At 35.4% G+C, this 16,054-nt stretch overlaps 1 protein-coding gene across 3 annotated transcripts in view; it reads left to right on the top strand.

Moving 5' to 3' along the window:
* The first annotated feature begins 2,394 nt into the window (after positions 1-2,394).
* Positions 2,395-16,054, top strand: part of LOC129239615 (cytospin-A) — a 36,024-nt gene continuing 22,364 nt past the window's right edge. Inside the window, exon 1 of one of the 3 annotated variants that reach the window (XM_054875258.1) lies at positions 2,395-2,489. The gene's annotated coding sequence lies outside the window, so the exon portion shown is untranslated. Of the gene's footprint in view, positions 2,601-2,989; positions 3,225-16,054 lie in introns of those variants that run through there. The other 2 variants (XM_054875257.1, XM_054875256.1) reach the window with 2 other exon arrangements.

The following is a 16,054-nucleotide window of genomic DNA, read 5'->3' as shown; positions in this document are numbered from 1 at the left end:
TAATTTTATGTGATCTCATTTTAAATTTGATTTTGTTATTGGTAGCGAAATATGTGTGATAGTTACGTTTAAGTGAACTAAATAAAACTGATTAAAAAAAATTTCTGAAATATTTATGGTTTTGAACTTTTTCTAATGCAAAGAATATTTGCATAGGTGAACGCAGACTTTTTCTACTATGTGTATGTACATACTACAGGCATGCCTCATGCACCAAAGTGTTGCATCGAGCACCTCCTCTCAATAGGAGCGACAGAGTCAAATACATTTAGACTCAATATATTTATCAAAAAGTATTTAGATTTACCACACTGATGTGCACTAATAAACCTTATGAGCTATCAAGTGCAATTAAATAATCACATAAACGAGTTCACCCAGAATCTCATGAAAATTCCACTCAATCCTAAGTTCCTCGCTTTCGTTGTAGTTGTTGTTGTAGCAGCATAAACATTCCCCATACATATACGAGGAATGCTGCTGAAGTGACAGTCCTTGGCCGAATGTAAATCCAGGTCGTTCCGGTCACGTAGAACCGACTGTCGTGGGAACGTAAAGTCACTCTCGTAAAGTTAATCATTGGTAAATCGGGTGGATGCTTTAATGAACTCGGCCTGAATCGCATACGCTTCGTCATTTAAAGAAGGTTTTTTCGCAGAGCAAACAAATATTCGAAAAAGCATGTAAATAAATCTGTAAACAAGATTCCCACTTCGGTTTATGACTGAGTGAGAGTTATTCCATAAATAAATTCCTAGCCATTATGCTGTGGACTGCATTGGAACATTTAAAATTAGTTAAGAATTATCAGAAATTAATTTAAAATACTTTTAATAAAATAATTTAAGAATATAATTTTATATTTATCTCCTCACTTTTGATTTCCACCACTGTTAATTTCGTAAAAAGTCAACATCGCGTAACGGAGCATTAACATTCCTTTGCTATAAGCTCTGTTTTTACAGAGTAACTACCATAATTTCATTACAGAGTAGATCAACAGAAAATCATTTCAGCAGAGAATGTTAATGGTTTAATGTTGAGGTGAGAGATGTGTTGTGTGTTGAGGTGAAAGATATGCGGTGTTCTCAATTTTTGTGTGGGCAAAACTTAGTGTGGTGTCTATAAAGTCGGTGTTCTAAAATCCCTTACTAGAAACCTTTCAAATCTCAATTGTACTAAAAATTCTTAACAGTAACATTTGCGCCTTCTCATTCCATTAACATTCTCTGCTTGAAGTACGGCAATAGTACATTGAATGAATCAATGTAGTAAAATACAAGAGTTTTTTTTTTTTTACATGTTACTGGCTGCGCAGAGAGAAGTGATATGTATACATAATTCGAAATAATATTCTTTTCTTGTTGCATATGTGTCTCTGTAAACCGCTTGAAATCAAAAGCTCGACGTTGGCTTGACGCTGTTGAGGGTACACTAATAATTTCATATATGTATGTATGTACGTACGAGTATGTATGTACATATGCATCGGCGTCTACATACAAATTGTATGCACATCAATTGCTTACTTCGTTTACGTTCTCTTACCCAACTCTTATTTCAATTTGTTAACACCACTCATTCTTACACAGTGTTGCCATACTGTTATTTACTCTGACTCTATTAATCGATATTTATTTATAAGACTAAATTATCTTGCTTCCCATTCTAAGTTGGGCTACTAAGCTTTACTATCGAGTAGCTCGACCAATATTCGTCTTAGGGATTTCTATCGTTTCTTGATTATCTCCATAATACTAACCTCTAACGACGATCCTTTTTCCATAAACACAGCACTTGGTCAACTATGGCTGTACTGCTTTGTTTACAGAAACGAAAAGTACTGTTTTCGAAGCATAAGGCTTTACTCTAATCTATAGTGTTAGCCTCGTTGTTTAATAGCCTCTGGTGACGCTCCAGCATGCTTGTCTAGCAGGCTTATATGTGTGCGTGTCGGGTGACACTCGTACTTGCTTCGTGTCACACATACTATACTTGTTGTCGGCTTTTGCATGATGAAAATCAAAAATTTTAGATATTAGCGTCAAGTACCCGACACGCACACATATAAGCCTGCTGGACAAGCATGCTGGAGCGTACCAGGGGCTATAACAGTCACACCACGTGATACTGCGTTCTTTTGTGATTTACTTATACATAAGCAGTGTATGCCAAATTTTTTAAATGTTTAATTCTGTTTGGCGGTGCTTTCATAAGCAAGCGGAAATTCTCGGTTATGGAGATTTTGAGAATTTTTCCTTATGTGGGTAGCTCAATTCAGTAAATGTGGCATCACGGCTCTCTCTATCGGCGTTAACACCAACACATGCATACAAATATTGTTGGCAATAGAGATGAAAAGAGTAAATTGTGACTGTTGACTGTTTAACATCCATCGAGTACAGGCCTGCACCGGATATCGTGTTTTAGTTACAGCGTAGTTGTTGGATAAACGAGCGGCCGAATGGTTGTGTGAACGAACGAAAACGGTCGGTGTTGATGATCATGGCGGTCGCGTATTGCACTACACACAATATCACATGTAGATATCTGTGTTGTGTTTAGTTTGTTGTACAATTGCTGTCGCGCTATTTGTGATTGTTGGTGTTTCTTGTGCACGTACAATGCTTGTTGTTTGTGTTTTTGATTTCTTATACCGGTTTATTTTGCTGTGGCGCAGAGCGATCGCGTTGTCGAATAGAGCGAGTACCCAAGCAAGCAGCAATTCGTTTGCGCTTACCCATATTTACTTACTGATTTTCAGCGTTTTTCTTACTTGTTTGCTTTGCTTTGTTTGACTTGACTGTTTTTTCTGGTTTTTTTTTGTTGTCCACGATCGTGTATCCACAAACGACGAAACGTCAAGACAACTGACAGTGCAACGCCATTTAATTTCGTGTGCGCGTGTTTTTCACTTGTTTTTTCGGTCGTAGTTTCTTACTATTGTGTTCGATGGCTTTATGAATATTTATGAACATGCATACATATGTACATGTACTATACATACATACAATGTGAAATGCTGAAATATTCTAATACATACTAGGGAACGTAAATAAATAAAGTGAAGAGAATCTTGAAATGTCAAATGAGCCAAAAATACATACATTTGCTAAAATTACTATGAAACCAATAAAATGGTGAAATGTTATATGTGTGACAATGAGTATACGCGAAGCAATGGAAAAAAGCGAAACCCCGTCATGCAAGAAAAATGCCCATAAGTACTGAGCCCGAAATTCATAGTACTATTTATTAGTTTTTTATTGTGTGAAATAGAAAGCATGCATCAGCTGCTAAAATTACTTGAAAATTACACAGTAACTTTGTATTCGTTCAACATTTTCAATGCCGTATTCCAATATCCACCCCACGATCAAAGTATCGCAATCAACAGCAATCCTCCCTAGACAGAAACATTCTACACTGTTCTCTGCCTTTGTGACAGCCCTTTGCTCAGCTCTCCGCAATCTCTATGTAGTAGTAATTGTTGAGGGTCGAGCTGCGCTTGTCAATTACGAAATGTGCAGCGCATACTCGTATGACTTGGATCTGTCAATTATCAATAAAATATATACATACATACAAACATACATACATAAAAAATCACATAGACCTGTTAAAATGTGAAACTAAAACTTGGAGACTACGTCGTGTTTTTTTACCATCTTCACCTATAGCCTGTGACATACGATAGCTCATCAACATTTTGACTACTATTTTTCTTCTCTTTTTTATGTTAATTCTTTTTATAAAAGTATAGCTCATTGTGTAACAAAAATCGTATAAACTCCAGTTTCAAACTTTATGCAAAAGTTAGGAAAATCGCACAAACTTTTCTCCCGATTCCACAGTTTTTAATTAGAATTTGTAGAAAGGTTTTGCTACGTAGTTTTATATCTTACTAAATTTGAATAAAGCGCAAGCTTGAAGTTGATAAACAATTCTGTCGATTTTTATATAATGGTTTTTCTTGACCATGTTGTGCATCTCATGCCGTTTCGAGAGTTTAAAATTTATGTGCATACATAAATCCATATGCACATACATACATATAATACTATACATAAATGTATAGAATTTTCCAATAAGGGCGAGTCGAAATGAAATAACACAAGTTGTGTGTTAGAATTTAACGAATAACGAGATTATTATTTTTTTTTTAAGAACATTTATGCTATTATGTATAGAATACGGCATCGCTGTTGTTGCAACAGTTTATCAAGCCCTACCCTCTGTTGATAAATATAACATCGTTCAACTTTCTACGACTCTGTTGTACTGATGTGGCTGAAATCCAGGAATAGCTCGATTGCGGCTTATTGACATAGACCCGCAATTTCAGAAAACCCCACAAGAAAAAGTCTTGCGGTATCATATCGCACAATTTATGGCCAACTAAGTCACTTCCGAGAGATTTCGTAGTTAAATAGTCAAAATATATTTTCATAAACAATTTTCGCAATCCAATATCAAATAGTAGAAATAAAAAAATGAGAACTTCACTTGATTTAAGTGCATAAAAATAAATAACTCAATTCTGCGCAACAGCTGTTACTTCTCACTCTTCTTCGCCCTTTTGAGCACGCTCTTTCCCGTCGTTGAATAAAAGCAAATGTCTTGTCAATTTGCTCTCTGCTTCTCTCAACGCCGATCATTAATGTTGATTGTTACTGTGTCTAATAAGACTTCGGCTACTTAATGATCATACTCGTATACCTAGGTATTAAAGCATGGAAATGTGTACTAATACAAACATATGAACTAAAATCATTTAAATATGAATGAGGTTTGAGGGGGAAAACTAACCTGCCATTACTGCCGCTCTGCTTCATCCGGCACCCATCTCGCTCATCCATATTTTTATTTTCTTGCTGGTATTTTTTATTGCACTTGCTTGTGAGGTTTCGATACATAACATCACATATCTTTGTATGCATTGTGTATAATATATAATTTATATAAAAACAAAAAGCAAAGGTGCAATAAAACACCAACAAAAAACCATGTGCTGTCGTGGTTTTGGTTTTCTTGTTTTCGTGCACTCCCTTCATACTGATTTCAAGCATGTATTAATTTTATTGAAATTTGTGGAGAATATTAAAAAAAATCGAAGAAAAGAATACCGTTATTTTAAAATGTACAATCATATTTGTATTGCTTTGACCAAGGCGAATTCATACCGGGTACCAGCGCATAAGAGCAACAAAACAAAATTTACGGGCATTTGCATACTAAAACACACAAAGCAAATACATGTTTAAGAACTATTTACAATATTGCTTACTTACTACATACACCTATATATGTATGTACGTACCAGCTTACAACATAGGCCGACCGATCCGTACTCTGGAAAGTTAACAGAGCAAACCTGTATTCTGTCATTTGACCCAAGCGACTCGGCCGTTTTTTTTTTTTTTTAATTAAAAAGATCTTACAAGGTTTTGAATTTACAGTGTTGATATCGCCACTTCATGAGGCCGTGAGAATCAATGCTTTCCAAGTGCCTCAAATAACAGTCCATTTTGTGATTTAAGTGCTGCTTTTCAATTCAATAACATTTTATCCTTTAATACTATGATTTTTCAATTTCTCTACTTATCACATAATTTTGATGTACTTTTTTGTGATTCATCGTTTTCATTGCCTTTTGTCTTTAGTATACATACATACATACATATTTCTCTAGGAACTTTTTATGATTGAATTTTGAATACATGCACGTACATATGTATTTGTTGCTGTGCCCTCTATAGTATCAATAAAAAGTTTATGACGAGAATTTCACAATTTTTACATTTATTCACTACAAGAAAGTTCAAAATATTTTATAACCACCCGTTACACTAACACACCGACTATTTTTAATTTTCTTGTCGTAATTTTTCTGTCTCTGCTTCAACGGTATCTCCGCCTGCTTAGGCGTTTGCATGCATATGTTATTATTATATGTATAATTGTCCGTATACTTGCATAATAAACCGCTTAAGCCAAATTTGGCGGCATTACATTTTCAAGTAATCAACTCAATCATTCATAATTCCAACTACACATAATCTGCACGTGTTCAATTACACGCACCAGTGTGTAAGAATGTACAGATATTGATCTATGTATATATGTTGCTATACGAGTGTCTGATCCAATAAGCGCATTTTTTTCTAAAACGTTTTCCAACCATGCAGTAAGTCCAACTAGCATCGAATTATCCAACACTCCGTTTCAACACAACGCTTTCTTTCGACTTCCTACTTTTGTTCTGTGGAATGCAAAACTTTGGAATGCTTTCTGAACCAGTTCCATTTTGCACAACTCTCATCAGAAAAGGCTAAGTAGTTTTTAAGATATTTGTTGGAAAATTTTTTTCAGTTGATTACGTGAGACTTGAAAAAAGGTTGACGATCATAAGGTTCTTCTACATGTTAGTATCCATTGGTATATTTTCTTGTGTAGTCGGATTTGCGAAATTCCCAAACCAGGTTGTCGTAGAACCAAAGGACGTAAGACCGCTCAAGATATGTTGAAGCGAGTTGCGCTATTTTCTTATTATAACTTCTGCTCAAATATGAACGAGACTGATTTAATAAAACACAAACGGTTAATTATTGTTCAATTTTTATTTTATCTCCTTCAAAGTAATCACCATTGGAGGCGATACACATATGCCAACGCTTTTTCCAATCATCATAGCATTTCTGGAAGGCCGATTTCGGTATGGATTTCAGTTCCTTCTTCGAATTCTCTTTTATGACTTCAATTGTCTCAAAATGTTTTCCACGGAGCGGCAACTTGAGCTTGGGAAACAGGAAAAAGTCACATGGAGCCATATCAGGCGAATACGGTGCTTGCGGAACGATATTAACATTATTTTTGTTCAAATAATCGCGAACAAGACGTGATGTGTGAGCTGGTGCATTATCGTGATGCAAGAACCATGACTTGTTGTCCCACAATTCCTTCCTTTTAAGACGAATGTTCTGGCGCAAACGCTTTAAAACGTCTAAATAATATTCAGCGTTAACCGATCGGCCTTGCGGAAGGAACTCCGAGTGCACCACACCTTCGTAATCGAAAAAAACAGTCAGCACAACCTTAATTTTTGACGTTCATGAGGCAAGTTTTCAACCGATGTACGGTCCTCTTTGAACGATTTGTACCACTGGAAAACACGTGCACGCGATAGAGCAGAGTCCCCATAGGTTGTATGCAACATTTTTGAGGGGTCTGAAGCCGAAATTTTGTTGGAATAACAAAATTTCAAACAAATTCTTTGTTCAACTTGAATTTCCATCGTTAAATCCGAAAAACACACTCGAGCTTGACTTGTTTACAGTAGCACAGAAAACAAACTATGTGACATATATGTAAGCTTATAACAGTCCTACCATCCAACAAAAAATTTATTTTTGCCATATGTCATCCGCGGACCGTTTTATTGATAAAGTCTCGTTCATATTTGATCAGAAGTATTCTATCATTCCGATAGTGAGAATTCCCTGCGGATACATACATACATACATACATATGCACTCGTATTTCGCTTCAAAGTTAACTTTCAAGGTCGAAAATTTTTTCAAATGTACCGGCAGCTGGCGGAAGGGTAGTATCAACTTTTCGGTGTTACTATAGATCAACCACGGAAAATACTTGACGCGGCTGAAGGTTTTAAATTGGTAACAATTCGCATGAGATAGAAAACATTCAATCATTAACTTCATTAAAACTCGATTTTATTAATTAAACTAGAAAATTTCTCCAAACACAATCATTTATTCCAATCACAACTGCCCAGTTAAGTCAAGAGTAGCAAACAGATGATGCTACATGCAAGTTTCATAAAAATCAAAAATCAAAAACAAAAAGTAAATTTACAATAATCACGAGGGAAAAGTAGGTATCGTTTAATAAAGTATGGCTGCAAGTACTCCCACATTTGTTGTTGCTCCATGGTACAAGGGAAGCATACAAAGTAGGAACTGCAACGATAACGGCAGCATATAAGCATATCTTAGCGCACTGTTGAAGTGAAAATGTTAATATGGATCAAGTATGTATGTGTGTGTTTAAAAAAGAGCACTATTGGAGCCAGAGCTGTGCATAAGAATATGACAAACTGTACAGATTAACAATATAGCAGACTGAGTAGACTGTACGCTAACAGCGTAAGTCCCAGCGCATAACAGCAACAAGTACAACAAGTGTGCAATGCAGCAAACAATCGAGTGCAGAGTGAAAAGCTGTTATGTTACTGGTTTGTTTGTGCTTTGTTTATTTGACTGCTGCCACCTCTGCTGTTATCTCTGTCGGTGCATTGCTAAGGCCAACACAAAGCACTGCTTTCATCACAAGCGCCGAGACGAAACGCGTAGAATACTTTAAAAGAATAAAGATACATATCATAAATAATAAAAAAATAAAATGCGAAAAGGGTAAAATATGAAAAGATGCAAAGGAAAGCACAAATGAAATTTCTCTGCCAGCCACTGCATTCGCACTGCACGCATACGACATACCCTACATTCGCTCTGTGTGTGGAAATAATGGGTAATGGTAAGAAGTGAGGAACAAATGAAAGGTTGCTAATGCAAGCCACTAACAAAGCAAGTCTTGCTTATCAAAGTTTTATCTATTAACATAAAAAACCATTTATTCCTACATACATATATACTTGATTTGGTGCCAGCTGAATTAATAGTGTTTCTCTTCATATTCTTTAACAAAAAGAAATTTTCTAAAGCTACTTCTTAAATGGGTTAGTAGTAGGTTATCAGCGCGCATACATACATTCATATTGCGTACATAAGTAATATGTGCATATGAATGCATGCCTGTAATTGACTAACAGCGTCGCTGACTGGCTCACTGTCTAACACAGTGGTTCCCTAAATAGACTAAATTTCAAACTGCAAGTAGTTCGATTGCACGCAAAAAAGAAAAAACAATTAAGCTGTGAGGCTATAAAATATTAAAGTTGAACAAGAATGTAGTGCCAAAATGTTGACAAAAGGCACCATAATTATTTACAAAATTTTCTTATTCATCTCAGAATTTTTTTACGTTCTTATTGAATCCATTCGTAACTTTAAAGTGTCCTCCTTTCATTTTCTCAATAGCCTGTCAAAGGCTAATTAGATATGTAGTTCCGAACTACGCCATATTGTTACAGCAACAACAATAGCCAATGAATAGCTCAGGATACTAATTGTTTAAGCTAAATATTGAAAGCAACTGGCTCAAAAGACACAAAAATGGAGATTATTTAGCAAAAAAAGTTCGTGAACCACTGAACCAGCCAATTGCCGCTTGCTGCAAGACATGTCTATGACTAATGGCCTCCATCATAGAATTACCGCTGTCTGCTGCTTGCCTCGTTAAAAACAAATCATTTACTCAAGAAAATAATTTGAAACAAGAAAACAGAATAAATAAATAAATTACTTATGAGACAAATAATGATGAAAGTAAGCAAACTGAAGGAAATGAGTTCAGCTCACCTGAGAAATAAGTACTCGCATGTATTCGTGTATGTATTTCTTTTTTAAGAGTGCTGCTATGTACAACAAAAGAGTAACGATTGCGAAGAGCGGGCAAATGAAATTTGAATCACTGAACAACAAATGCTCCTACGTATTCGGTTTATTTATTCTCCATTGTATGTGAGGTATATGTATATGCGCAGGTGATAATCAATTAAAAATATAATATTGTATTAAAAAGCGCAGAATCACTTGTCGAATCACAGGAAAATAATTTGATAAAAAATGAGTGAAATAAAGAAGTTCTCCGTATTTGGTAACCGATTATGAAAAATGAACACCCCAAATGTGGCACACAAGTAGTACAGTCATTAAAAAGCAACGATGGATAATTAAAAAAGAAAACTATTAGTGGCGTCAATGAAGCTTTTTTCTCGGGAGTCCTCAAGAATATCTCCGATTTTGATGATTTTTTTTGAAATCTTTGTTTTTTTTTTATTTAAAATCAGAAACCTATGAAGAAGGGGAATTAATTACACTGTGCGACAATTTTGGGGTCATCAAAATCAAACCACACCGGACCTTTTTTTTCTGAAAATATACCTATTCAATAGCAAAACCCTCGCTGTGTTTTTAAAAGTTAGCTCGATTTTTTTTTTTATAGCGTTTTGAAGTTTTCTATTTTCATGAGATTTTGGAGTTTTACCTGTACGCTAAATTTGACTTATAAATCGACCTTTGTTTGATTTAATCGATTTATTTTGTCATAGCTTGATGCAGAAATTTCGTACATGTACAAATAAACTTATTTTGAGAAGAACCTATATCTCAATACGCAATTTTGAATACCAAAATTTCGAAAAATTTTATGTTTTTACCATTTTTTACTGTAATTATGAAAATAATTAAAATTTCTCACTATTTCTTCTAGCAAAAATGTTGCAAAATGTACTAAAAAAGTCATTTATAAGATAAAAACATAAAACTGAACTTTAAGTTTGTTATTTTCTAAAAAAATAAATTTTTAACAAGATTTTTCTTCATAAAAATAATTTTTTTATACTCTGCTTTAAATTTTTTTTTTAATATCTAAAAACTCTATAGGTAAAAATATTAAATAGATTAAGTAAAAAGAATATAGACTTGAATTCTTATAATTTTTTTTTATTAAAATAAAGAATTTTTACGTACTAAAACCTTACAGACGAGCTCTTTTCGACAATGATTGAATTTCAACATCATCATTATCAGAGTAATCAGATTCATCAGTAAAGAATTCCATGGCTGTGCAACCAATTAACTAAACCAACATAACAAGCTCTATGTTTGGCGCCCAAGGTACATTCAAAATAACTTCACGATCAAAATAATGTCTGTATGCCACAGTAAAATCATCACTGATTGATCCATGCTTTTCACTCGCTGGTGTGAAACGTCCACAACAATAGCAGAAAACGTTAATATTTGCTGGACAATTGTACATTTTTTATTTTCTTAATTCATAAAAAATTGACGTAAATGAAATTAATAAATTCAAATATGTTAACAAAAACCGTATTGTTCACAAAATATTTAGCGCGTCAAATGTGTTTTAGGAGTTGTTATGCACGAACCTGATCTCGCAAGACTGCTGCGATCTTAGAACAGGTAAAATCGTTGGGAACAAATTTTGGAATTTCTAAAACAAACATTTCCTGATAAGACAGACTACAACCTTCTTTATACTTTTTATTTTGGCAACCCTTAACCCAACCGAAAGTGAATCCATCAGTGAATTTTTTATGTGAAAAATTACCTGAGTATAAAGTGGCAAAAAAATATAAATTTGTGCAAACCCGATTAAAGAAAATGTTCTTAATCGGTGGTGTATAAAATAACATACAAATAGTGTGCAATAAAAGTAAATTCTCCTTATTAAAAATTTGGCGCTCAGAGCTTGAGCAAAGTGAAAAATAAAACAATAACAAAAACATCAAACAAAGGCGTTAAAACAATAAACCAAAAATCGAACCCAGCCAGCTACAATAAGCTCGGCCTAAAAATATGCAAGCTTTTTGTGCCTCTGCATAAATCAATTTTACTCAGTGTTGCCAACTGACATTTCCTAAAACACATTAATTTCTTAAAACACCAAAAAAAAAAAAAAAAAAAAAAAAAAAAAAAAAAAAAAAAAAAAAAAAAAAAAAAATGAGCGTGAATAACGCTCAAACTCTAAGGCGAGAGCCTCAAACAAAAACAAAAGTGAATAATGCATACTTCACATATTCACACGCACCAACCCACATCCAAGGTAACAGTTGCCTTAACGCGCCTGATAGAGATATTAATATCAATACTCCCTGGAGTGCCCAGTGCGCATCACCATCAACTCCAATCCTCCCGCACATATCTAAAACATCAACCGGTACATCCTCCTCCACTTTGTTAGCAATACCAAGCCAACTGGTCGCTCTCTCCACTCTTCCTCTCACAACGACATCAACAACCAACACAACAACAACAGCAAACACAGCAGCTACAACATCAGTATGTTCCCTAGCACATCTGATTTGCTCTTCGGCAGTAACTTCAAAAACTTCCACAACATCGCAAGTACAAAATATTTACACCATTAGCCCCAAAGAATCAAATAAGCAAGAAAACCTAAAACGACACCGCGACGGACAGTCCCCAAACAACTCAAACGAACAGACGAACACTAATAAAAAACATAAAAACAAAACTCAAGGCACTGCACAAAAGACACTCAAAGAGTACTGGCTGGACAAGCCTAATTCAAGCAATCGTTTTGAGTTGCTAGCACAAGAACCTGAAACGAATGAACTACATACTGACAGTGGGACAGAACCGAAAACAAAACCACAAATCCAAACAGAACAACGCAAACTTAAACCACCACCCATCTATGTGCAAAACGTTGAAAATGTACATGCATTAACAACAGCCCTTAAATCACTAACTGATACAAAATACGAACTTAAAGCACTCTCAACAAATGAAATTAAAATCCAACCACAAGAAAGCATTCACTACACAAACATTCTGAAACTATTAAAAGATAAAGAAACAAAATTCTACACATTTAGACCTAAAGACCAACGAGGCTTCAAAGTAATACTTCGCAACGTTCATCATGCAACCGACAAAAACGAAATCATAATGGAACTAGCAGAACTTGGTCATGAAGTGCTAAATATACACAACATTCAACGCAGTAACACAAAACAACCTCTCCCGCTTTTCGCTATAGAACTAAAGCAGCAAGACAATAACAAGGAAATCTACAAAATAGTAACCCTTCTACACTGCAGAGTCACGTTTGAGCCACCTCACCAAAAGCGGACAATCCCCCAATGTACAAACTGCCAAAAATATGGCCACACGAAGAATTATTGCACAAAAGACCCAGTATGTGTAAAATGTGCTGGTAAACATAACACCCTTAACTGCAAAATCCATCATTCCTCCAACAAAAATGAAATTAAATGTGCCCTATGCGGCGAAAATCACACCGCAAATTATAAAGGATGCATGGTCTACAAAGCCCTACAAATACAAAAATTCCCCTCCCTCCGTAAAAAAGAACTACCAGCAACGCCAACGCCACCCACAGATCAGTATCAGAACTCTGGCACAAATAAACAAATAATCCCAGAAATATCGTACGCAGAAGCACTTACCAAAAATATGCCTTCATCAACGAGCCATAAACAGCATTCTCCCACAACTAACACTTACCCGACGCAACAACAAGACGACTTACAAGAATTGAAACAAATGATGAAACAACTAGTTGCTCAAATGACCAACATGATGAATATCATAACCTTGCTTGTAACTAAATTTGATAAACAATAAATTAATAATCGCTATCTGGAATGCTAACGGACTATACCGCCACTTACTAGAACTGAAAATATTTTTAACAGACAATGCAATTGATATCATGCTCATTTCCGAAACCCATGCCACTGAGAAGACCTATATAAACATACCAAACTTCGATATTTATTATACAAATCACCCTGACAACAAAGCTCATGGAGGCACAGCTATCATAATAAAAAGAGCAATAAAATGCGTGGAAATGGATGGCTATAAAGCAGAACATATACAGGCGACTACAGTCTGCATCAACACTTTGACTGGCCCAATAAATATATCAGCTGTTTATTGTCCACCCAAGTATAATAATACAACACACCAATACCTTGATTATCTTAAATCAGTTGGAAATCGATACCTAGCAGGGGGAGACTACAATGCTAAGCACGTAACATGGGGATCTAGGATAACCACCACGAAAGGAAGACACCTATATGAGGCCATTAAGGCAAATAACAACAGCATATTAAGCACAGGAGAACCGACGTATTGGCCAACTGACACTAAAAAACTTCCTGACTTAATCGACTTCTGTATTACGAAAAACCTGACTCACGAAAACATTGCAATAAAATCATGCCTTGACTTATCATCAGACCACTCACCATTAATAATAACGCTCCAGGATAGACCTGTTAGAAAAACCATCACCTCGCTATATAACCATAAGACGAACTGGAATATATTTCGTGATGTCATAAAAGAAAACATGGAAACTCGAGTCTCTTTGAAATCCTCCTCCGAACTGGACAATGCAATCGTATATTTAAACGATAACATAATAAAAGCAGTAACACAATCGACACCAATATTAGACACCTTAATAACAAAGAAAATCCCTGCTTTTATTTTAGACAAAATCAAACAAAAACGCAAACTCAGGAAAGACTGGCAACGCTCCAAACACCCAGCCGATAAAGCTAAACTAAACAAATCATCAAACGAACTCAAAAAAATTCTCCAAGAACATAATGACAATCAACTGAAGAAGTACCTTAGCAGCCTCGAAACAACTACAGCTACCAACTATTCCCTATGGAAAGCAACTAAAAAACTTACTAAAACAACCATACACAAGCCTCCAATAAAAACCAACTCCAACACATGGGCTAGAACAAGCAAAGAAAAGGCTGAAACATTAGCTGACCACTTTAAAACAATATTTACAAATAGCTTGGACAATAAAGACATTGATCTGCCGAACACAATTGAGAATGCAGACCACACAATACAAAACACGACAAAAGAAGAAATCAAATATTATATAAAGAAACTTAAAGACAAAAAGACACCGGGATATGACCAAATAGATGGGAAAATACTAAAGGAACTACCCGATACTATAATAAAATACATACGAGACCTCTTCAACGGAATAATTAGGTTACAATACTTCCCAAAAGCATGGAAAGTTGCACAAGTTATAGCGATCCCCAAGCCAAACAAGAACGCGACTGTTGCTAGCTCGTACAGACCAATTAGCTTGCTGCCCATCCTCTCTAAATTGTTTGAAAAAATACTACTTGACAGAATTGCGCCGATTCTAAAACAAAAAGACGCTATCCCCTCACACCAGTTCGGTTTCCGAAAACAACATTCAACAGTGCAACAGATTCACAGAGTAGTCAACAAAATTACAGACGACTTCGATAAGAAGAAATATTGCATTGCCGTGTATTTGGACATCGCGAAAGCTTTTGACAGAGTATGGCACAAAGGACTTCTATATAAACTAAAAACCATTTTACCACTTAACATATTTAATATCCTTAAAAGCTACATGACTGATAGACACTTCTTCATAAAATATGACGATGAGTGCTCTGTTATCTTGACGGCGTCTGCTGGTGTACCTCAAGGAAGCGTACTAGGCCCCATACTATACTTAGTATACACAGCAGATATACCAACGCCAACTACTCGAGGATCAATGATAGCTACATTTGCAGACGACACAGTTTTAATGTCAGCTAACCACAATGAAGAAGCAGCAACAAAAACACTGCAAGATACGCTATCAGCTACAACAAAATGGTTTGAAAAATGGGGCATTGAGGTCAATAAAGACAAAACACAACATGTAATATACGCGAAGAGAAAATCTGCAAGATATCCAATCCAAATTAACGGGGAAGACATAAAAATACACTCAAGTGCAAAATACTTAGGCATAACGATTGACTCAAAACTCACATGGAAAAAACACATACTAAACAAGAGAAACGAGATGAAAAACAAATTCCGACAACTCTACTGGCTACTAGGAAAACAATCCACCCTAAGCTTACTTAATAAACAAATGATATACAAATCAATAATCAGACCGACATGGACCTACGGACTAGAAATTTGGGGGACTGCCAGTAAATCAAACCTACAAATCATTCAGAGAAGTCAATCTAAGATGCTAAGGACCATCACAAACGCAAATTGGTACATAAAAAATGACGATATTCACCGCGACCTCGGCATAGACACTGTCACTGAAGCAGTAAAAAGAAGCAGCAGTAAGCACATCTTGCGACTATTAGAGCACAAAAACCATGAGATGAGACTGATACCGGAAATGGAACTTAAACCAAGAAGGCTAAAGCGCAAAACACCCACAGATCTTGCCCGTACTGTGATATAAAATAAAATATAATAATATAAAATTATAGAAAACTATGTATTAGTAAAATTATAACTAA

This window comes from Anastrepha obliqua, chromosome 2 (genome assembly GCF_027943255.1).
Source record: "Anastrepha obliqua isolate idAnaObli1 chromosome 2, idAnaObli1_1.0, whole genome shotgun sequence".
Taxonomy (NCBI): Eukaryota; Metazoa; Arthropoda; class Insecta; order Diptera; family Tephritidae; genus Anastrepha; species Anastrepha obliqua.
Note: the sequence above shows the minus strand (reverse complement) of the source record. Positions and strands in the feature narration are given on the sequence as shown.